The sequence below is a fragment of the Trichechus manatus genome, unplaced genomic scaffold (genome assembly GCF_000243295.1).
Source record: "Trichechus manatus latirostris isolate Lorelei unplaced genomic scaffold, TriManLat1.0 scaffold00006, whole genome shotgun sequence".
NCBI lineage: Eukaryota > Metazoa > Chordata > Mammalia > Sirenia > Trichechidae > Trichechus > Trichechus manatus.
The window spans coordinates 1,382,365-1,396,000 of NW_004443942.1; the positions used below are offsets into that span (position 1 = coordinate 1,382,365).

At 42.4% G+C, this 13,636-nt stretch overlaps 1 protein-coding gene across 1 annotated transcript in view; it reads right to left on the reverse strand.

Moving 5' to 3' along the window:
* Nucleotides 1–7,638, reverse strand: part of DENND5A (DENN domain containing 5A) — a 106,130-nt gene extending 98,492 nt beyond the window's left edge. Inside the window, exon 1 of the mRNA XM_023737110.1 lies at nt 7,552–7,638. The gene's annotated coding sequence lies outside the window, so the exon portion shown is untranslated. The remainder of the gene's footprint in view (nt 1–7,551) is intronic.
* Nucleotides 7,639–13,636: the final 5,998 nt, after the last annotated feature.

The window sequence follows — 13,636 nt, forward strand, 5'->3', positions numbered from 1 at the left end:
GCCGTGACGAGGTGGGGGGGCACCGGGCCGCCCCGCGCTGCATCCTGGACGCCGTCCCCTCCGCGGCGCCGCCGCCGCCACCAGCGGAGGGCGCCGCGACCCGAGTAAGCGTGAAGAAGGGCTGAAAGCGCTGAAGAAAGCCCCCACCGCGGCCGCCACTCCGGCCGCGCCTGCGCAGGCGCCGTCGAGGAGGGGGCGGTGCTTCCCGGAAAGGATGACGTGATGCTCTTCGGATCCACCGGGCCGCTGCTTCCCTGGCGGTCGCCGCAGCGCGGTCCTTGGCTGCTTGTTTGCTCGCAGTCGCCACCTCTGGGGCTGCAGCTCACTTTTGGAGGACTGAAGAGGTGCCGCATGAAAGAGCGTGTCCCTCAAAGCAGAGACCCTGGCCCATGTTCCGCTTTCCCCCACTACTACTCCACTACCCGAAACCTCCTCCTTTGTCCGGCCCTGTCACGGGGGTAGGGGTGCAGGACTGAGCTCGGAAGCCCAGCACATCCTATCGCCAGGGCCATCGGCCTAGCCTTCAAAGAGCGCCTTCTCCCTGCCCGACCCTTAACCCAATAGAGCCGAGGATGCCCCCTCTTTCGGCGGGAGTGGGTCAGCCCGTCATATAGCTACCCTTTTTTTACAGATGGGGAAGCTGAGTCTCAACAGGCAAGAATTTCCCCAAGGTCACACTGAATCTAATAGACATAGCCTGGACTAGAATGCTGGGTCTGCTAACTCCCCCTCTTCCTCCGGAGCCAGGCCTTTTCCTGTCACCAGGCTCTCCCCTTTTCTTTAAAGGTACCTCTAGAGGCCTCTGCCCCTTGGGAGCTCCCCTTCTTTTTCCACCAGGAATTCTCAGATCCATGCCTGCGAGAAGACAGGATGAGGGGGAAGGGAACTTGCTTCGTAGTCCCAGTCTTGAGACCCTCCGCTTTTGTTTCCCACAAAAGCTAGGCAGGCTGTCTTTGTTGGAAACTGGAGATCAGAGACCAAGAATGTAATACAGTATAGTAGCTACTAGTGTAGGCTCTAGAAACAGAATGTTCCGATGTGAATCCTGACTTTTTATCACTTACTGCATGACCTTGGGCAAGTTACTTAATCCCTCTGTGCCAGCAGTCAGGATCTTTGTAAAGATTTTGTAAGATAAATGCACATATAGGTGAAGATTTGGAACCCTGGTGGCACAGTGGTTAAGAGCTATGGCTGCTAACCAAAGGGTTGGCAGTTCAAATCCACCAGCCACTCCTTGGAAACCTTGTGGGGCAGTTCTACTCTGTCCTCTAGGTAAAGAATAGTGCCTGGAAAATAGAAAGCGGTCAATAGATATTAGAGATTATTATTATTAATCCAGCAAGAGTTGTGCTCAAGATTTGCTCTGGCAGGTTGTCCCTAAGGTCCCTAGAATGCAGCTGGTTTCCCCAAGGGCTAAACCTGGGCTCTCTCCTGAGTTCTCTCCTGAGTACTTCTCTCATGTATTGGTTCCTTTGGGGAGAGTGGTCTAGAGGTCACAGCCAACGTCACTTGGAACCATAACACCTGCTCTTCCCTGTATCTAACCTGCCTGAACTTGTGGGAGAAAAGTGGAGAGGAAAAGGAAACTTCACCAAGCCCATTCAGGGGCCATTCAGGCCTCATCCTATCCTGTATGCTAGGGACACAGAGACAGTAAGGGGACTCAGAGAGCTAAATGGTAACAGACTGCTGAATAAGGGTACCTCTCTGGGTTGGAGGATGGTCAGGGAAGGCTTCCTGAAGGAGGTATGATCTGACTGAGTTCCAGAGAATGAACAGGAATTTCTTAGGTAAAAAGGGGAGGGGAAGAAGTTTCAGGCAGCATATGCAACACCAGGGAGGTGACAGATAAAATGCTACATTTAAGGAAAAGCAAGTAATTCATCATGAGAGATCGAGAATTAAAGGGCGATCAAACCAGGGAGGAAGGAGAGGGACAGAGCAGAAAAGGCCTTAAATGTCAGGCTAAGGAATTTACCCTGTAAGGTGTGAGGGGATGGGAGAAATTAAAGGAATTTTAGCTGAGGAGTGACAAGACCTGATTCACATTATAGAATGATCACTGGGGGTAGGGCGGGGGGTGAGGGGTGATGTGGGAGAAGTGGCTTGAAAAGGGAATAAATGTCCTCAGCTTAAAAGTACAGAAACTTTTCATCCAATGTTTCCAGGGTGATCAGTTGCTGCGAGACTGCTATACTAACTAAACTCATAAAGTACAAGTTAGAGACAAAAGCACGACTGTATTAATTTACCCTGGGAAATGTAACTGCTGGGAGGCCTAGAATATTCAACTGTAAAGCGATCTCCTTCCCAATAGGAAATCCCTTTGGCAGAGTGATTGCTTCTTAGAGAGTCAAATAAAAAACAGTGCTGGATGCTCTTAAATGATAGTGTTTAAATCCCCACTCCCACTCTTACTGGCTGTGTGGCTGAGGCACATCAGCTAACTTCTCTGGAATGAGAATAATCATTCATACCCCTCATAGATTGCTTTGAAGACTTACAAGTTAATAAAAAAATTAATTATAAAAGAAATTTTAAATATCTGGAACATAGTATACCCTTTTTTTAATTGTATTTATTTTGTTGTTGTTGTTAAGAACATACACCAATTCAACAGTTTCTACATGTACAATTCAGTGACATTGATTACATTCTTCGACTTGCACAACCGTTCTCACCCTCCTTTTCTGAGTTGTTCTTCCCCCATCAACATAAACTCACTGCCCCATAAGGTTCCTATCTAATCTTTCAAGTTGCTGTTGTCAACTTGATCCCATATAGATAGTTCTGGAACATAATATACTCTTAATAAATGACAACCTGGGCACCCGTTTCAGCATGAAGGACGTGAGAGAGTATGGACATCTAGGGTAAAATAATTCCAGGAAGAGTTGTGAGACAGAAACTTGGCTAGGATGTTCGAGTAGCAATAAGGAGGCTAGAGTGGCTGGAGGGGGGTGGGAGTGAGAGGAGTGGTAGAAAATGATAGATGGTATGGTAAAGTTGGCTGGTTGTCCACCAAAAAATCAGGCTCCCCCTTCCTACAGCCCCCACACACACACATCCAGATGTATCCACGAGACTAGTTCACAACAATGGAATGTGAGCAGGAGTTGATGTATGCCACTGCTAGGTCAGGGCTTTTAAGAAACAAGTGAGGCTTCTTCCTTCTCTCTTTTTTGCCTCCACCAGCTAGAAGTAGAGGGTTCTGAAGTCCTAAGGAATGGCAAAACAGAGGCGGGGCCAAGACGGCAGAGTAGTCAGATGCTTCCTGTGGTCCCTCTTACAACAAAGACCCAAAAAAACAAGTGAATCAATTATATATGACACTCTAGGAGCCCTAAACATCAAAGACAAAGTTGCGGAGTCGGACTGAGCAGCAGGGGGACGGACAGACAGTCCAGAAGCAGCGAGGATTTGCCAGACCTGACCTGGCCAGCACCCTGTAGGCTAGATAGGCCAGCACATGCAGGCTGAGGAAAGCAGTAGTGCTCGGGATGCATTTTCCACACCGGGAGAAACCAAGCGGCGTACAGTCTGCTTAAGCCTCTGGATCCCGGGAGAAGCTGCGCTGAATCTGCAAAAGTTAAGTGCAAGCGTCTAACCTACCACGCCAGATCAAAAAAAAAACACTTCCCCCCTCTGGGAAGTACCATTTTACCATTTACCTGCCCCTTCCCCGCTCTGCTCCAGTCCAGGGTCCTTCTGGCATCATCGATTGCTGAGCTCCCTGGGCAGGAAGTAGGACCCACTGTGCGCCCTAAGCCACTCTCCTGGCTTTGGAGAGGGAACAAATTAACAAACAGGAAAAAATAATCTGCCAGCAATCCGTAAACTGGGAACTCAGGGCAGGCACAGCCCCTTTGCCTAGGCACAGGCATAAGGGGTGCACGGACTTTGAATGTCTTTCACCCCTGCCTAGACCTGTGTGGGCCCATTTCAACCGCATAGGCCCTCATTAGCACAGTACAACAGGGTATATACCTGAAGCCTATTTTTAACTGCACCAGCTAAGGGGAGTGACAGACTTGTGACATTTGACGCTTCCCTGTCCCTTAAGCAGAGTCCTCACCTACCAACATCAGGGGTCTGAGGACTGGTGGCTCCACACACTCCACCTAGCCACCTGCGACAGGGGTCTGAGAATAAGTGGTGCCTCTCAGTCCTTACAGCCAACAGCATTAGGTGCCCAAAGTCCACTGCGAAACCCACCCACCTACGTGCTCTAGGGAACAGGGACACACCTTCCACCCAGGCATTCAGGGGCAGCTGTCGGCCCCCTACGTTGCACAGCACATAGCCCCCTACTGCAGCCAGATACCTGTGCCTGCTCCAATCACCCCTATGTAGCCCTGCCCGTCTAGGACTGTAAGTGCAAGCCTATACCACCCACTCAGTGACTGATGACCTGGACACCTGAGCTGAAGCCATACAAGAAAAGTAAACAGACTTCTGGGTGCACATACCTGGTAACAGCTCTAACCACTGGATGACAGGATGTGAGAGCTTCAAAGATGCCAATAATCAAAGTAGCTCACATGACCAGCCTGTTTGGGCAGATCAAAACAGAACAAAACAAGAAGCTAGAACACAGTAAGCAAACATAAAATAAATAAATATAACTTATTGATGGCTCAGAGACAACAGTTGGTATCAAATCACGTAAAGAGGAAGACCGTGATGTCTGCAGCAAGTGACCAAAACAAAGAACCAAGAAACCTCCCGGAGGAAGAGAACTTCTTGGAATTACCTGAACTAGAATTCAAAAGATTAATATACAAAGCTCTTCAAGAGATCAGAAAGGAGATCATGCAAAACACATACCAAGCCAAGGAACACACAGACAAAGCAACAGAGGAACTTAAGAAGATGATACAAGAGAATAACGACAAATTTAACAGGCTGCAAGAATCCATAGAAAGACAGCAAACAGAAATCCAAAAGATCAACAATAAAATTTCAGAATTAGACAACTGAATAGAAAGTCATAGGAGCAGAACTGAGGCAACGGAAGTCAGAATTAGTGATATTGAAGGTAAAGCACTTGACATCAATTTATTTGAGGAAAAATTAGATAAAATAATTTTTAAAAATGAAGGAATGGCAAAACAGAATACAAAAGGAGCTTGGATCTCTGAATCAAGCTCATACAAGAAAGACTCCAGATAACCAAGAATACCCACTGGCCTGTTTTGTGAACAAGAAATAAATAATTGTGTTAAGCTTGCCCCTAAATTCCGGATTTGTATATCCATGGCTTCTTGTTTTCTCAATCTGAACGTCTAAGAGGCATTCAAAATTAACAAGCTTAAGAACAAATTTCTGATTTCCCCTAATAACTCTGCCCCTTCCACAGTCTTTTCCTATCTCAGTAAGTGGCATCTTCATTCTTTCTACTTAGGCCAAAAATCTTGACACGCGCACACACACACACGCACACACACACACTTCAGATAATATTCATCAGAAAATTCTACTGGTTCTGAAAATTTGTAACTTTTAAATCCTTTTAAATAGTCTGGTTCAGAAAGTTCAAAAAGGACATTGAAAAAAGAACAAGAACTGCTGAAAGTGTAAAACATTCTGGTGACTTGAAAGCCAGAAAAAAAAATCCCTAAACATATTTTGAAAAACACTTTGTAACTTCTGCATATCTTTTAAACTACCTCTACCTTTAGTGAGTGCTGCTGGATAATGATATCAAGGTATAGGAAAAACTGTGAAATAAAAAATAACTTCATATTAGATAAAATATAATGAAATATTCAATGCATGTAATAAATCATTATTTTTAATATAAAGAAAAAAGTATACAATTTCTATTAATAAAGCAGTTTCTTTCCCTTTGCTTAATATATACATGTGTATATATGTGTATGGAGTCCTGATGGTGCAGTGGTTAAGAGCTATGGTGGCTAACCAAAGGTTGGCAGTTCAAATCCACCAGCTACTCCTTGGAAACCCTATGGGGCAGTTCTACTCTGTCCTATAGGGTCACTATGAGTCAGAATCAACTCGATGGCAACGAGTTTTGTTTTTTTTTGGTTATATATGTGTATCAGGTCCCTGGGTGGCACAAACAGTTTGAGTTCAACTACTAACCTAAAGATTGGCAGTTTGAAGAATAAGTAACAATGCACAAGCACCAGAAGAGAGACTAGATAACCAGGAGCTCCTAAAAATCAAACACTTATGCTCATCAAAAGACTTCACCAAAAGAGTAAAAAGACAACCTACAGACTGGGAAAAAAATTTTGGCTACGACAAATCCAGTAAGCGTCTAATCTCTAAAATCTGCAAGATACTGCAAAACCTCAACAACGAAAAGACAGATAACCCAATTAAAAAATGCGCAAAGGATACGAACAGGCACTTCACCAAAGAAGACATTCAGGCAGCTAATAGACACGAAGAAACGCTCACAATCATTAGTCATAGAACAACATGTGTACTACTGTTTCACGAGAAACTATTTGTTCTGTAAGCCTTCACCTGAAGTACAATAAAATATAAAAAAAAAAAAGACCAGACTTAATGATCTGAGTGAGACTGGAGGAACCCCAGAAAGCATGGTTCCTGGACTCTCTATCAGCCCAGAACTAAAATAATTTCTGAGGCCAACTCTTCAGACAGCGATTGGACTGGACTATGGGACATAAAGTGATACTCATGAAGAGTGTGCTTCTTAGCTCAAGTAAATACATGAGACTATAGGGGCAACTTCTGTCCAGAGGTGAGATGAGAAGGCAGAGAGGGTCACAAGCTGGTAGAATGGACTTGGGAAATCAGGGGTGGAAAGGAGGAGTGTGCTTCACAGCATAGGGAGAGCAATTAGGGTCACATAACAGTGTGTTCATAAATTTTTGTATGAAAGACTAACTTGAGTTGTAAACTTTCACTTAAATGACAACAATAAAAAAAAAAGTAAAGAATGTCACCTTTGACTACTGTGCTCTTTTAAAAAATTATCTGTATAAGACCAAATGGACAACAGTTACTCTAAAGCATAGATGAGAACGTTGGGGAGCTGTGAGACTAAGTTAATGGGAATGGAACAACTAACACATAAATAATGAGAATGTTGACAGAATATGAAGAATGTAAACAATGTCACTGAACATTATGTGTAGAAATTGTTGAATGGGAACCTGTTTTGCTGTGTATACTTTCACCAAAAATACAATAAAATATATTATTTAAAAAAAAAAAAAAGATCAGCTAATGAGCTAATGAACCCACAGGCATATCCTTTCTCTCCAAAGCTCAATGAAGAGTTTATCATGTGACGAATCCCACTGATCACACAGAAAAGTGTGAGCTTCACAAATATGGGCTTTCTCAAGACTAGAAACACAAAAACATCTAGGTACAGAGTGACACACCCATAGCCATCTCTGGCAACCAGCTCTCTCTGCATAGTGATCTGTCTCTACAAGCAAAGTCACATACGCTTCACTTTCCCATGCCTTACTGTCCTGTCAGCTCCCAGCACCTCACTCATAACCGGCATCAGGCTCCTCACATCTCTCAATAACGCAAGCTCACCAAATCAGTTGAAAATCAGACATCATCCTTTAGCCATCCATAATCCACAGCATCAATGTAGCCCCAAAGGAGAGTCAGCATCAGGCAGCATCTGATGCCTCATGGTATGGGGAAGTATGAAGTTGAGCAGCAGGAGGAGCAAATTGCAGATAATGCCCCCAAGTGATGCAACTTTTCCAAAAGTAGTGTTTGGGCATGAGTATATGTATCTGTGTGTGCATTGCTGCTTGAGCTTCTTTATATGTGAACGTGCATTTGTGCACAGAGTGATCATATGTATGTGTGTGTTTACAGGTATTAGATATATATTCGTGTATTTGCATGTATAGGTAAGTGTGTGTGTGTATTTTGTATATGTGTATGTGTGTGTGTGTGTGTGTGTACATCTGAGGAGGCTGGGGCCAGGCAGGGTGGCTGAACCAGGGAAGCAGAGGGACACTGGCTCTCCGACCAAACCCAGAAGAGACTCAGCTGGTGCTCCCCTCAGCCCCTCTCTCTTCTTCCCGTGTCCCCTCTAGAATGAGAACCTTTTGAAAGCCTGGATGAATGGCCTTATATGCGCTGCACCCAGCCCTCTCTCTTAGACTGTGAACACGGTGACCTCACTATTCCCATCAGCCTGAGGCCGAAGAGCTTCCTGGGAGAGGCCCAGTTGTCTAGTGAGAGGAAGTGAAAGGCCCTTGAATCAGATCCCAAAATGAAGATATATTTAGCAGTGGCTGAGATCTCAAAGGTTTTTGGGGAGTGATGAAACTATTATATATTTTGATTGTAGTGGTCATTACACAATTATTTATGTTTGTCAAAATTCACAGAACTGTACTGTACACTAAAAAGGGTGAATTTTATTGTATATAAATTATACCTTAATAAAAAATGGGGAAAAATCTATAAAATTGATAATCAAATATTTTAAAGTTTTTCCTACTGATGCTAAACAAAAGCATACAGATTCATACTATCAATTTTCTAGGCTATATCAATCTGCCTTTTGACATGACTAAGAAAAAACATGTAAGAATTATTATAGAGAGATAAATTAATAATATCTAATTATTGAAATTATTACATCTATGGTAATAAATTTGACAGAATTAAAATAACATAATAAGACTTTTAAGATATTAAGAATTAACTGCAATTAAAATAAACTGATTTTCTAAAGTTCAGAGCATTATGTCTTAGATTGCATTTGGGGAACATTGTGTCTATATTCATATACAAGGAGATGCTCTGCTTTTAAGAGTACAGTTTAATCTATTCTATGAAAAAATAAGAGATGCTATTAGGTCACTAGTAAGCTTGGAACTTACAGAAGATGTGTTAATAATTGTTATTAAATGCAATATATTAATAATATCCAATAACCTTTTAACAAATGTTAATGAAGTGTTTTTTCTGTAAGTCTGAATAAAAGTTCATGAAATTTTAAGAAGAGGAAGAGGGGATGGAGGAAGAAGAAGAAGAAGAAAGAAGAAGCTGTCATCTCTTGAGGATTGAGAAAGAGCCAGGAGCCAAGAGACCCGAGTTAGAATCATAATTCTGCAGTTTACTCAGATCATGTGACTTCAGGCAGGTCCTTTGCCCTCCTGAGTCTTTGGCTTACCCACTTTATGAAGAAGGGTGTGGCTGAGAGCAATGGTTTTCAATATCTGCATCTTTGGGAACATTTTTTTTGCTTTCCTGCTCCAGGGACCCCGTGATTAGAAATATTTTTGTCTCTGAAACAAACTACATTTATAGTCAGTTTTCCCATTTTTTATTAACAAAAGATGCATTAATCTGATGTTCTGATCTTTTAGTTAGCACAAGATAGTTGGAGTGACCACAAAAGAGTTAATATAATTCCAGCCAGAAGCAAAAAAAAATGGATTTTTTGTTGGCCTGTCCCAGCTTCTCCTAGATAAAAATGATTCCCACCCACTGGGCTTTGTGAAATACTGGAACTGGCCCAAAGCCCCCACCACTACAATTTTCATAGGCTGCCAGGGATGAGGCAATGTAAAGAGGGGAACTACTTGTTCTGATTCCAACCTCTTGCCTCTGAGACTGAAATTCAGGGATGTGGCTGGGCTATCCCATGTTCTGCCACCTCAACTCCTGTCTGTTGTCCACTAAGTTTGCTAAGCTCAGGTTGTGAGTTATCAGCATTTGTGCCTCTGCCTCTTGGGGACCCTGAGATGACAGGCAGGGCTGCACTCACATTTGCACGGATAGAGCATTATCCATGAGACACCATTCACTGTACCAAAAAACCAAACCAAACCAGTTGCCGTAGTCTTTTCTGACTCATGGCGACCCTATACAGCAGAGTAGAACTGCTCCATAGAGTCTCCAAGAAGCAGCTGGTGGATTCAAATTGCTGAACTTTTGGTTAGCAGCAAAGCTCTTAACCACTGCACCACCAGGGCTCCCCCCATTCACTGTAGTTATTAATTTATATAGTAGTTATCATGACAGTTTTCCAACAGATGGCAGTAAAGTATCTCAGGAAAGGGAGATCTTTGTCTAGTTCACCCAAAGTCACCATATAAGCTAACTGTGGGGCTGGCACTTTCTCTATATTGCCCAACTTGGTCCTGGTAAACAGCAGGACACAGGAAGTATAACTGGGCCTCACAGAACTGAAAGTCAGCATTAGGGGTGCTCTCTGTCTCATCACATGGCTTCTTTCTGTGCCTCTGCTGCACTCTTCTCCCTCAGTAGACAACCTTCCATTCCTACTCATTTGTTTGTACGTGCTCCATACTGGTTGGCACTCAACATCCATTTCTACTTCCTATTATTTCCAGAGCCAACTTCATGGGCATCCCATCTGGACACAGGGCCTTATACTTAGAAGGGCCCAGTATTTGGTGTAATGCTCTACTGTCACAGTCTTAAAATTCTTAACAATTTTATCTTTGAACTTGTGTTTTGTAAGTGGAGTCCGGCAAGACAAAGGAACACGCGTGTGAGCAGAAGAGATACGGCCGATATCCATGCCCACAGTTCCTCGCTGCCCCATTCCCATACAGCATTCGTGATAATACATGAGCAGAGAATTTTGGTGGACCCATGATATGTGGGAGTTCAGTGAGACTCAAAGCCAGCAGAAGGTAAGCATTGTATGTCTACAACTGTATGATCGGGAGCACTGATCATCCCAAAAGGCTGTGCTTTCTGCTCAAAGGAGAACTGGCTTCTAACGCAGGAAGATAATGGCATTTCAAGGAACACAAACAACCAAGGAATTCTATCACATTCTTATTTGTGTTAATTCCCTGCATTAGCCTATCACTTACTGAAAATGACATAAAAGGAAAGAGGGCAACCCATAGCTCCTTTTCCTTTCAGTCATTCCTTCCTTCTTTATAAGCAGAGGGTGAGTGTTGTAGAATGTGCACGTCAAGAAGTGAAATTAAAAACAGTTGGTGAACATATAGATATTGATGAAACGTTGTACGTATTGTTGTGTATATATTACAATCAAAAAGAAAAAAACAGTTGAGTTACTTTTTGCAGCATTTCCACTATTCTTGTAAGAATGAAATACATATGCAAGTGAGAGTTACAAAGAGAATTGTGTAATTTCCGTGATTTAACCTATGAGTTAAAAGCTCTATATTTGTGTTTAAAACAGGCATTGCACAATAAAAAGGCAAATGGCAAAATTCATGCTAATAATTTAAAATTTTTTCTTTACTTAAAACATTAAATAGAAAATTAAAAACACCATGAAAAGAGGGAGACCTTGGAAGAAAGGAAAAATCTTTATATTTTAGTGCCTTTAACATCACTTTACTGCTCCTTGAACAAGGGATCTCCATTTTCATTTTGCACTGGGCCCTGCAAATACAGCTGGCCCCAATTATTCCTTTCCGTACTGAAGAGTGGAAAGCTAACGACTCTAAAAACTAGAGTTCTGGGCATAAATTAGGTTCCACAAATCAGATGCACTTGCAAGAGGTTTGAATATAAAAGAGACACAGGGCCGTTTTCCTGCTACTTTTGTCTATTTTCTGCAGGCAGATAGGGCTGTAGATATGCCAGTGTCTATCTCCAGCTCTGTGGACGATGTGACGGAGCTGAAGTGGCAAAGAGAGCAGACTCTTTCTTCCAGTGCCCAGTAAGCAGCAGTGGCTGCTGTGGTAGCTTAGATTCTATCCTCCTGAGCCCTGGGTCACAGCTGTAGTGGTGAGCTATTGAACACAATAGTGACAGTTCTGGAGTTTTATAGGAGTTACTACTGGAGGTCCAGTCTAAAGCCTGCTCCTCCAAACTTTCCAATGATTTTTGTAAACACCTAAAATTCCCTGTATTAAGTCCTTTTCTGCTTAAAATACCTAGGATTGCTCCAAACCAACTCCAAAATATCATACATTATAATGGAATGTTCCTACCATACCACCATTAATAATGATGAAACTAACCTAAAACATCTGGTCAATTTAAAAAACAAAATACACAACTTGTAAGTATGCACTTATTCATTAAACCTTTCTTTACTTCAAATAAGCAAAACCTGGAGTAGTTTGACTACACTGATCCCTGACTTATATGTACCCTATCATGTCTGTCCCAATTTAGATCTCCAGACTTCGTGTTCAAAGCTTTTTCATCAGCACTTCTTTTTTCAAACTAGGAAGCTGAAAATCTTGAGCCTTATTCTGCTCAGAACCTTAATAAGCTTCAGAATCAGGCTTTCACCACCAAACAAAAAAGCTCCAGGCCCAACTTCGTTCTGAAATTGCTGTGCACCTATCTGACCACTCCTTCTGTCCCTCTGGCTTTATCTCACCCACATTCCCGCTACTTGCTCTCACCTCCTGGAGACTTTCAGTTCCTTTAACCCTCCTTTTCTTCAAACCTTATTAATATTCTGTTAAGGATTGAATTGTGTCCCCCCAAATTATGTATTAGAATCCTAACTCCTATATCTGTGGGTGTAACTTAATGACCTTCCATAATGGAATCTAATGTCATGTAAATGAGGCCATACCAATGTAGGGTTTATGCCCTAACCCTAAAAACTTATAAACTGTTTAAAAGCAGGTTAGACAAAGCACACACCAGGGAAGACACATGCCATGTGAAGAGCCAAGGATATCAAGGAACGCCAGGGGCTACCTGCAAGGAGGGATTCTATATGGCCTTCTAAATAGCTAAACTACAAATATTGAAAGGCAATTTTTTACACAACATGGAAGGTTGGCTCTTTTTAGTTATTCTATCTTTTTTCAAAGAGCCAAGTAGAACTTTTAAAAAATTCCCTAATAAGTGATTCCTCCATATAGAAACCAGTATCTTCTAGAATTTACCTGTATTTACCTCTACAATTCCAAATTTTGCTTTAAAATCCTCAAAAGCCAACCATTCAAATTAAAGTTTTAAAAATATTTTTGTTCTTAGAGGTGAAAACGTGCATCAGAATTTAAAAAAACAATGTATAACCAAAAACCACATGGAATTTGGTTCCTTGGTTTGCAGGTTTAGGGTCATGGTTTCATGGGACATCCCAGCTAACTGACCTAGTAACATGTTGAGTGCTTCTGTCCTACCTCCTAGTTCGTTGCGTAGTGCCTGGGGTCTGAAAAGCTTGCAAGCAGCCATCCAGGGCACAACAAATGGTCTCTATTTGATCAGCAAAAGAGGAAGGAGGGTCAGGAATAGAGGGATATGGAATGCGTGGCTCATTGCCTCTATGAACATCTGCCTCCTTTGTCATGAGACCAGAAGAATTGGATGGTGCCCAGCTACCATTACTGAACATTTTGATCAAAGATTCTATAGAAGAATCCTGATCAAAAGGGGGAATACACAGAATTTCAAATTTTCATGGACTCCGGATTTCCCGGAGCCATGAAGGTTGGATGAACCCCTGTAACTATTGCCCTGAGGTAAAATCTTTTAAGACTTAAACCAAAAATAGCCCCTGAAGTCTTCTTAAAACCAAACAATAGTTTAGCTTAACTAGTAAAAAAGGTCTGCCTTGAGCATCATGCTCTTTTAAGAACTATTTATATGGGATCAAATTGTTAACAGCAACTTGAAAGATAAGATAGGAACCTTAGGGGCAGTGAATTTCTGTTAATGGGGGAGGAAT